This window comes from Canis lupus, chromosome 14 (genome assembly GCF_048164855.1).
Source record: "Canis lupus baileyi chromosome 14, mCanLup2.hap1, whole genome shotgun sequence".
Lineage (NCBI taxonomy): Eukaryota > Metazoa > Chordata > Mammalia > Carnivora > Canidae > Canis > Canis lupus.
The window spans coordinates 26119884-26130420 of NC_132851.1; the positions used below are offsets into that span (position 1 = coordinate 26119884).

The window sequence follows — 10537 nt, forward strand, 5'->3', positions numbered from 1 at the left end:
GGGATGGGGTTCTCCCTCTACGTGGGGAGGACTTACCTGTGAGCTAGCCCTGCCCTGGACTCTGTGGCCAGGGCTGAATGTGTACCACTGTGCATGAGGGTCGGCTGCTGTGCCTGCCAGTCCCATTCCAGGAATCCTGGCCTACTTTATGCCATCCATCCATCCTCCACTTGCTATGCAAAGGAACCAAAACCTGCCCCTCACCCTCTGGATGCTCATGGCTCCATCACATCAACTAACTAGCATCTACAAAACAGCTTAGGAAATATTCAGTTAGCACTTTTTAAAGTAATGGGTTAATGAATGCATAGAATTAAGCCTTTGTCTTAAGAGTCCTAAAAGCAGGGCAGCCCCGGTGGCGCAGCGTTGGGGATGCCAGACAAAGGATATTTAGAGTCTGAGCCAAAAGGATAAGTATATAAGCTATGTTTACCGAGCTTTTGCAAATTGGAGAAGCTATAATCACTCTGTCCATAGCTATTGTAGGGGAGTAAGCGAATAATTTTGCTCTGTCTTAGGTTCATTGGCTGGGGTCCTTAAATTAGACTAGCAAATGACAGATTAACAAGAGAAAAACAAATAAAAGCTTATTAACGTGTGCATCACACATATACGTGGGAGCACTCTGTGAGGCGTAGATCAAAAGGGTGTTTGGAACTTGGGCTTATATAGTATCTTAGCAAAGTATAGTAATTTTGTAGAGAAGTGACAAGACAAAGGACTTTGAACTTCTAGGTAAAGCAAATTGTGGGAAGGCAAATATATGGGGAAACTAATAGTAAACTAATGGAAATTTTCTCTGTGCCATCTTGTCTCCAATGGTACAGGAAGTGGAGAAAGAGCGACACCTTAACAAGGGGAATTTGCCTGAAGACAGAGGGGGAGGGCAAAGCATTGCTTATATCTGCTTCTTTTCAGTTGCCTTCCACCTTGCGCTAAACTGACACCTTTTGGGGTAACAGATTATGCTGCTCTTCACAGTGAACCAGCGGAAAGATGAGGTCTTGTCTCTGAGATAGCAGGAGACTTCATTCTGTGCCAGGTTCTGTGCTATTTGTAATCATTACCTGGTTAACCCTTCTCATAACCTCCCAGAACAAGTTCTCTTATGATTCTAATACCCATTTTATAGCTGGGGAAGGTGAACCATCTAAAGTGGCAAACCAGCCAACCAACAGGATATGGACCCAGCCAGGTCTGAATGCAGGCCCTACTGGACAGGGGACCCCGGTGCCCCAGCAACTATTTTTCCACACCAATGTGACCAACAACAACAGGAAGGAGCTTCTTGGTAAGCCAAAATGTAGCCATTGACTGTTTTTATCTCCTTCTCCTCCTCTAAGTGGGGTGTGCTTCAACCAGAGCAGCTAGCTCAAGGGTTTCAGATCGGTGTCTTAGACTTTAGCACAGCCACACTGACTGCAATAACAGACTGATAGAAGATGGCCCCATTGGGAAAAGGAACCTGAACTTTCTATATCAGCAGAGCCCAGGGAGAGGGAAAAAGAAACAACCTGAGGACCCTGACTAATTTGATAAATGAATATATTACTGTGGGAGGGTCTGAGTCATTAGAGCTCTGGGGACATGCCAACGATGATAAATAAATTGGATTTCAGTGTGCTGTACCGAATCACTACGTCCCGGCAGGCACTTAAACACGACACCAAACCTGAGCATGAAGAAGGCTGCCATTTTGGCAAGGTCAGAAAGATTCCAGCTCCCACCTGGCAAATTTCCCTCACCTAGGGATTTACAAATTCCTGCCCCAAACTGTCAGGGACTAGATCAACATTTACCAAGACTGTACTCAGCTCCTTTCCTTCCATTGTCCACAAACCTTGGGGTTTCTGGCCTCCTAGGTCGTTATGTAAATGAGTTACCAGCAGACTCTAACAACCATTAACTAGGAACACTCCACCTTGACCATCTTCTAGTTAGCTGGATTTCTGCTTAACTGAAGGTTAAATAAAACCTGCCTTGTTTCCTTCCTTGTTATTGAAAATCTTTCGAAACTGTGTTAGTTCACCTACCTGCCTAAGTTTCTGCAGCAGAATGGAAATAATTACATTTTTGCTTGATGATCAGACATCTTGCAGTGCCTTGGGGCGCTGTTCTTGCCTAGCGGTTAGGATTAAAATTTCAGTGTCGTTGGAGACTTTTGTGAGAAATTGGGCACCAAATGTTCTAAGTTGAAAATAAATTAATTTTGCTGAGAGAAATGTAGCATCTTGCCTTCCCAGTGCCTAGCAAAGTGTCAGGAGCATTTTCTCAAAAATGCTGATGGAGTCAAAGGATGCCTGATATGAATTTATTTCTTGCAGCTTTTTTCTCCCCCTAATAATGATTGTTCCTGCTCTTTATTGATTGCTAGTGATCGGTTCCAGATGTTGTGCATGCATTACAGCATTTTATCCCTTGTTGCCACCCAGAGGGTGGGCTTTATGCTACAGAAGAAGCAAAGGACCCTCAGAGAGGCTGAGTGACTTGGCATAGGTTCCAAAACCAGGAAGGGACAGAACAGAATTCACATTACTTGAGGCTTTTATGAATGGCAGTTTTCCTCTGCATATGGGGGCTACATATACCAGGACTGCCCCCAAACCACAAGAAAATGGAGCCTAATAGGAAGTGGAATTCCCTGTAGAAAGGGACAGACACACATACACCCCATGGCCCTAGACTCCTCCGTCTATTAGGGAATCAGTACAGGGTAGTAATTTCAAGAAGTGATTTCCAAAGTATCCATGGGAAAGGACAAGTCTGTTGGTTTGGTTTCCTGGTTTGGTTTCTAATTTCTAACTTTTTGTGCTCCTTTGTCAAATAACATAGATAGAAATTACTAGAGGATGAAGTCAAAAATAAAGTGACAAACAAGCCATACCTTCGGTACTAGACTTAGCAGATATGATAACCTGTCAAATAGTCATAAAATTTCCACCGGCTTGCTCCTAGTTTTTGTTCTGCTTTCTCTATGGACAGGTAATGAAGAGTAGATGGATGGACAGAGGGGCTCCCATTCCACTACATAGCCCTGCGTCAGATGGCCCCTCCTCCAGGTGTGGTCTGACTGGGCAGCATTGGCCTCACCTGGGAGCTGAGCTTGTTGGCTATGCAGGATCTTGGACCCTGCTTCCACCTGCTGCATCAGAATCTGCATGGGAGCAAGGTCACCAGGTGATTCTGGGGCATCTTAGTGCATAGGAAGCACTGTCTTAGAACATAGGCTCTGAAGTCTGACCACCTGTTTTAATCAAGCTCTTATCTCTTCTGTGTGACCCATCTCAACCTTTCTATGCTTCCAGTCTCTAGTTTTCACAACGAGGCCATCCCCCCACCCCCACCCCCACCTCTGGGCTACTGTGAGCACTGCCAGGTGATCTATCCAGGGGGCTAAGGCCAGAAGATTACACTCAAGGGCACCCAGCCCCGAACCCCATGGAGTCCTGCACTATAGCTATTGTGATTGTTAATGATTAAAAAAAATTTGGGGGGGGGGTCCTAAGCCATCCTATTGTCTTTGAGGTCTAGGCATTCAGGCCAAGGATGGTTCCTTTGATGGTCATGTGATCTGTTAGCTGCATGGAGGGCTCCCCTTTCCCTGCTGGACTCACATGATTTAAATGGCTGCTGAGGCCTTTTAAAGCCCATTGGGACAGCTTCCTCACCCCACTGAGGACCACCTGTTCTTACTAACCATCCCAAACAGAGCGAGTTTGCAAGGGGGCCCTACAGGCTGGTAAGTTTTGGCCTCCCAAGTTGTTGAGAGCAGATCTCACTGTGGCTTGGTGGATCTTTCTGGCCCATGGAGCCACCACAGTTCAGCCAGGAGAGGGGATACACGCTCTGCTGCGGGTGGTGGGGTTTCTGGGGCAGCTGTGACTCTTGGATGCTCTCTTTCTTTCTCCTGTTATCTCTACAGATGAAAACCAGCGTGTCCACTGGTGAGACGAACTGTTCCATGAGCCGGGGCCAGGAAAAGGCAGCAAACAAAATGAACAGTCAGCCGAGTAGCGTTTGCTGGAGATTTACATGGAAACCTGCTCACAGATGCAGGGCTGCTGGATTTATAACAAGGGTGGGATAATTTGTTCTTGTGTGCTAAGATAAGGGCAAACAAATTTCATGCTGTGATGTAAGCTCCTATCTGCAGAAGTCAGGAAAGATTCCCTGCCCTGCTGCCGAACTGCGTCCTTGACAAATTATCCTGAGAGGTTTATTTCTCTAGAGACTTCATCTAGAGGTCATGCTGGGGCCTAAGTGTGGAAGGTGGAAGGACATGCTGGTTGCAGAGAAAGGAGACTCTTCTATTTCTGTGCATCTGGAAGCCCAGAAATGAAAGTGGCCACAATGCTGGCTATAGTATTTGGAAAATCCCTGAGAGATGCTGGGGTGGCATTGAATAGCTCTGTGGGATCTGTGGGCATGGTTGAGGAAATATGGCTGGAAATAGATGTTCCCATTTCACACCACACTTGGTCTTGGTCCAGCAGACACACAAAAGCACTGGCTCTGCCCTTTATGCTGTCAATGGCAGGTAGATAAGTGTCCTGTGTTCCTAGCTTTCCTCATCACACCTCCATGGAAAGAAGCCTTCACTAAGCTGCAGGAACTAGCTGGCTGTCTCTGCCACCCCTTCTACTTCTCGAGGACAAAGGTACTTACTGTCTTGATCATCTTTGTATCCCACATGCAGGAGTTACTCTATATATTTGAATAATGCTTACAGAAATAAGAAAGCAAGCTAGAGCTCGGAGGGTGAACCCCTAAGAAATGTCAAAGCCTAAAATTTGGAAAATTATGATTCTGTAGTATATAGTGTTTAGTGTTTTCCATATATTTGTTTTATAATCCTAATGATTCTATATCTAATTATTATTATCTCACTTACAAATCTTCCACTGGAGGTTCTAGAAGCAAGAAAACACAGGTCTCATGTAGTGAAGCCAGGATTAGAACTCACTACTATTAGGCAACCAACCTTTCTTTGCCCAAGCTGATCTCAGAGTCTTGATTCCAGGGTATATCACTATCCATGTTTTTTAGGGATTTCCCTGGGCCTGGGCCTGGGTCCCATTTTTCCCATCTGTAAAATAGGGGGAGAGACCGATTAAGATCCCATCAGCTGCTTGTCAGTGGGTGTCCGGAGCGCAGGAGGAGGAGGTGTGCAGTCAGGCAGACTGGGTGATGTCAAGTGTGAGTCCCCAGTAAACTGGATGTTGTTTCGCCAGTGTGAAAAAAGTGAACAGGGAGCCAGTCAGTGGCACAGAGCCTTCTAGAGGCAGTTCATCCCAGGGCCTGGAAGTCCAATCTAGGACTGGTGAGTGACCAAGCTAGTGTAATAGAGAACAGTGATCCCAAAAGATGTGCATGGTCCTGTTTGTGTGTTTGCAGAGTAAGGCACACATATGTGCACACTTATGCACACATGGATACAGCCATCAAGAGAGGGGATCCCTGGGTGGCGCAGCGGTTTGGCGCCTGCCTTTGGCCCGGGGCGCGATCCTGGAGACCCGGGATCGAATCCCACATCGGGCTCCCGGTGCATGGAGCCTGCTTCTCCCTCTGCCTGTGTCTCTGCCTCTCTCTCTCTCTCTCTCTATCATAAATAAATAAAAAAATTAAAAAAAAAAAAGAGAGTGTCTGTCTGAAGCCAGAGACACAAGAGACATAGAATAAGATTCTTCTATGTTGCAGATGATACCATACAAACTCTCCAGCTTCCCCATATAGGACTTTGAAGATTATAAAGGTCTCTTATTAATCAGTCTCCCTCTGCCCATGATTTCCATATTCTTGGGGCACACAGTGTATATTATACATTACATTTTGTGGAAAACAAGATTTTATGTGTGTGTGTGTGTATGTGTGTGTATATGTGTATGTATATGTATGTATGTCACTATATATATATATATATATACATATATATATATATATTGTTTTTTCCATGATTTTTCCATATATAGACTGTTTCTAAAACTTTATCCAAAAAGCTGGTAAGCACAGTTGCCTCTGGGTAGAGATCTAAATGCCAGGGATACAAAAGAGAATAACTTTGCATAATATCCTCTTTTATGATCTTTGAATCTTTTAATCATGGGTATAGATTCCTTCCTCAAAACAGGAAACTCAAACAAACAAACAAAAAGCTATGGCCAAGTGTCTATCCTATACTCGGCTGTTTCTGAATAGGTTCCTCAGAGCAGACGATTATTTCTGAATGTGATTAACTCTTAAAGTATTTATGATATGGTTAAAGGTCATTTGGGGTTCCTGGGAAAGAAGTAGACTGAACGAAGGCCCCTGGCAGTGAGGAGGATGGAAATGCCCAAGGGGGTGGCAGTTCCTCAGCCTCAGCGTGTAAAGGCCAGACCACTGGGGCGTGACAAGTGCCAGTCATTCTAACAAATCAGTTAAGAAATAAAGTGAACTCTTTATCTTGACACCTGGCTGAAGGGGCTGTATTTAGAAGTATTGGGAGATTTGAACTGGACTTAGGGAACTTATTTTTATTTTTATTTTTTTGAAAGTAATTCAGCAGCATGTACCAAATATTTGTTACTGGACTAAGCTGTGGCCACAGAACTAAGATGCAGACTTTTTTAAAAAAGAGAGTTAAAAAAAAAAGAGAGAGAGAGAGAGTAAAGAGAGTTAGCTGACTTTATTTAATTACTGCCATAGGCCAGATTGTTGGGTAGGCATTTTACAGGTCTCATTTAATCTTAAATGATCCTAAAAAGTATTATTGCCTTTTACCTGTGAATGAAATGAAGACCACAGGAAAATAGGGGTTAATCAGATGTGGCCCTAGATGTCACAGCTAATATGGCCAAATCACAACATGACACCATGTCTCTTTGATTCGAACCCTAGGCTTTACCCAATTCCATCTAAAGGAAGCTGAAACTTATAGTCTTATTATAATAACAAATATTATGATAAGGTAGAGGCTCTCAAACACTGACTACATCAGAATCACCTGAAGGGGTTATTCAAACACTTATTGCTAGCCTCACCCTCAGAGCTTTGGATTCAGTAGGTTTGGAGTGGGGCCTGAAAATTTGCATCTCTAAGAAGTTCTCAGGTAATACTGATGCTTCTGGTTTGGTGACTCCCCAAGAGAATCACTGTCCTAAAGAGCATACAATAGGGGCACATAAAGCTTCATCAGTGATTTTAGGATCAAATGTGTTGGGAACAGGGCAATTTCATGCTACTTATATTTCTTGTAATTATTTGCTTTGGGTTTTAATGAAATGCTTTCTGAAAATATCTACCTGTTTTTATCTATTTTAAGGTAAAAGAGGAAAATGCCTTTGTGTTTACACATGAGCCAGAGGGAAAGGGGAGCAGTGCATCTTAAGGTATGATATGCATAAGTGACCCCAAAACTCCCCAGGAGAAAGACCAAATCCCTGATCAGGACTCTTCCAGTCACAAGTGACAGAAATCTAACTCATTTCTCTTGAGATTGAATTGGGCTATGTGAAAAAGCATCTCACTTTAGACAGGTGTATTGTAACCAATTTTCTGTTTTTCCAGTACAACAATTCTGTAGTTAGAAGGTCACCAGTATTGCTTTAGCAGCTCACCAAAATCAGGTCTGGTACCTTTATGATTCATTGTTATGTTCTTTTTTGAGAACCCAGTGTCTCAAAAGAGCTGCCATGGTGCCAGTCATCATACCTGCATTCTAGTAAGGAAGGTGGAAAGTGGTGGAAAGTGATATGGTCTGCCTTCTCAATTGTTATGTTCTTCTTAAAGGCTTCCACTGTGTCACGTGACCACATCTAGCTGCAAGGGAGATGGACAGAGCATTTAGGGGTGGAACGTTGCCCCCCTGCACAAAATCAAGATTTTTCAGTCAAGGGAGGAGGAGTGACTGGACATTAGAAGTGCACTGAACAATCCTGAACAATCTTGCACAGCAGATTAGGCAAAATCCAGAAGACAGTGGCTTTAGGAGAAAGACAAAAATAAGTGGCTTCAAGAAAGAAGAGTTAGCTTTTGCTGAATAACAAGCCACTACAAAGCTCAGTGGTTTTTAAAGCTTAAGTTTAAACAAACATCTATTTGCTTATGAATCTGTGGATTGGCAACTCCTGTGGGAGACTCACCTATGTTCCATGTGGCGTTCGCTAGGCTTAGTGTTGCATCTATGACCTTAGCCAGATGGCTGGGACAGCTGGGATCTTTGAGACACCTGGGTTCTTCTTTCTACACAGTCTCTTGTTCTGTCACCTTCTTTATATGGTAGCAGGAAGGTCCCAGGGACCCACAAGTTATTTATTGTAGAGCAAACAAATCACTCCAAGACTTGGTGAAATAAACAACCACCTTCCTTTTGCTCATAACTCTGCACCATTGTTTTGGGCTGGGCTCAACTTGATGGTTCTTCTGCTTATCTCTGGTATCCCTCATGGGGCATAACTGGGGCCAGATGATCCATGATTGTCTTCCTTTTATGCCCAGCAAATGGTGCTGGCTATTGGCTGCACCACTTGTCTCCAGCAGGGTAATCTAGGCTTCTTCACGGGCTAAGTTCTGGTGTGCTTTTTGTGAGATGCTTTCCATGAGATGCCTATCCTGCAGCAAAGTAATTAGGATGCCTCTATTGGCACTATTAGCAGTTCCCACTAGAAGTGCGTATTTGGGCAGGGATTGAAGAAAGAGCAATTTTGGAGACACTACGCTAAAAATAAAGTGATATATCTTCTGGAATAATGGAGATACACTGGCTAGAAAAGACAAATATATGGGCACAGACATTGGAGTCAATTTGAAAAGAAAATCTCATTGACTCTCTTGTAGATGTTTTCTGTCTGTTTTGTTAGCTGATTGGGAGGGTCGGTTTTAATAAGAATTTAAGCTTGGCTTGAATTTCTATTGTTTTCCAAAAACTCTAAACTAATCTACACATTTCCCCTATTTTATTTGAAAAAATACAGACTAATATCCACTGCTGCTGGCCCCAGTGGGAAGGTTTCTAACGGTGTTCTTTGTGGCAAATATACAATAGCAATTACATTGCCTTGTCACTCACTGACCCCTGAGATTGTGTTGAGATGACAACACAGAAAAGCAAAAGAAGAAAGACCTCGGTCCTTAATTGGCACATTGGTCACATCAATAAGGATCTATTTTTTTCCCTTCAATCCCGTTAGGAATTCAGGATTATGCTAATGACTTTTCACATTATGACTTGTGAATATATGGGGATGAAAATTGCTGGGGCTGCCTCTGCTATGCATGGCCTCGGATGGGGGCATTCCAGGTGAATGTCATTGAGGGTCCCCAGCATGAGTGGAGTATATGGACCCATTCTTGCCTTTTTAATTGGAGTGAGGGGAAAGTAAAGAGAAGCAACCATGGAGTGTAGGAATGCTGGTCCTTGGAGAATGCAATCCAGTTTCCACAAATAGCAGAGATTCCTGAAAGGCTTTGAGGCAAGTTCTACTGGGTAGCCATGGCGATGCTATGCTTCTTGCTTCCCTGCTGCTGGGGAGAGTGAGTTTGCTCCCCATTTCCAGGGGCCTTAGCTGGTACAGCCAGGGCTTATTTCAGAAACTCTGAGACACAACTGCTACTCAGAAGCACTCTATTAATTGGTGGAACTGGCTCCTAACTGTCTCGGTGCCCTGCGGCATTTCACAGACTCCCCTTCTGCCCAGAAAACATTTGCCAGTAATTGTGGTGTCACCACTTTTAGTTAACAAGTTCTGGTTTGCCTTCAAGGGGTTGTTGAGTTTTCCTTTGGATTCTTTGTTAGCAACTGGGGTGTGTTTATAACTAGGACTGCTGAGGAGTCTTGGCTGTGACTTTGGAATATGAAAGTGGTCTGATTTCACATATACCCAGTTCAAAATCCATGTTCCCCCCTGTCTGTACTCTTCCATGGTCTCTCATACCCATGGGTCCTGGATAGACATATATGGGAGATGGCTGGATCCAAACTGGGATTTCTCAGCCAATGTGATGGGAAAACCAAAATGAGAAGAGCATCATTTCAATCAGACAAATTGTGCTAAGGTCCATGAGAAGCCACAAGGAGACCACCTGCCTTTCTAAAATAACAATGGGCTACAGAGAAATAGCTTGAGCTACAGAGCAAGGAGTCAGTTCAGACTACTTAGGGCATACTTGTGGTGCTAGGGGTGGGGATAGGAGCTGGGAGGGGGGCCTGTTGTAGGCAAAGCAAGGGAAGGTTTCATGTAAGTGCAATAGAGATTTTTCCATAGTGGCATCTTAGGGACCCACAAGGAGGAAAGTGAGGTGTGAGATGAGTTTGTGGCTAGGAAATGGGAAGGCTTGCACTTCTACTTCAGCTAGAATCTGTCTATTTGTATATTTTATACATCGAGTGACCAGCTAGGATGCAGATTTTTTAAAAAATTAATAGACTTTTTAGAGCAGTTTTGGATTTACAGGAACATGGAGCAGAAATTACAGTGTTCCCATATATCCCCTTTCCTCTCCACCCCCCAGTTTTCTCTTTTATTAACATTTTGCCTTAGTGTGGTACATTTATTACAAA

At 43.7% G+C, this 10537-nt stretch overlaps 1 long non-coding RNA gene across 1 annotated transcript; it reads left to right on the forward strand.

Moving 5' to 3' along the window:
- Window positions 1–1029: 1029 nt before the first annotated feature.
- Window positions 1030–5596, forward strand: LOC140603399 (uncharacterized). The gene is made up of 3 exons (XR_012006374.1): window positions 1030–1291; window positions 2983–3177; window positions 3923–5596. It is a non-coding gene; the product is annotated as an uncharacterized lncRNA (long non-coding RNA).
- Window positions 5597–10537: the final 4941 nt, after the last annotated feature.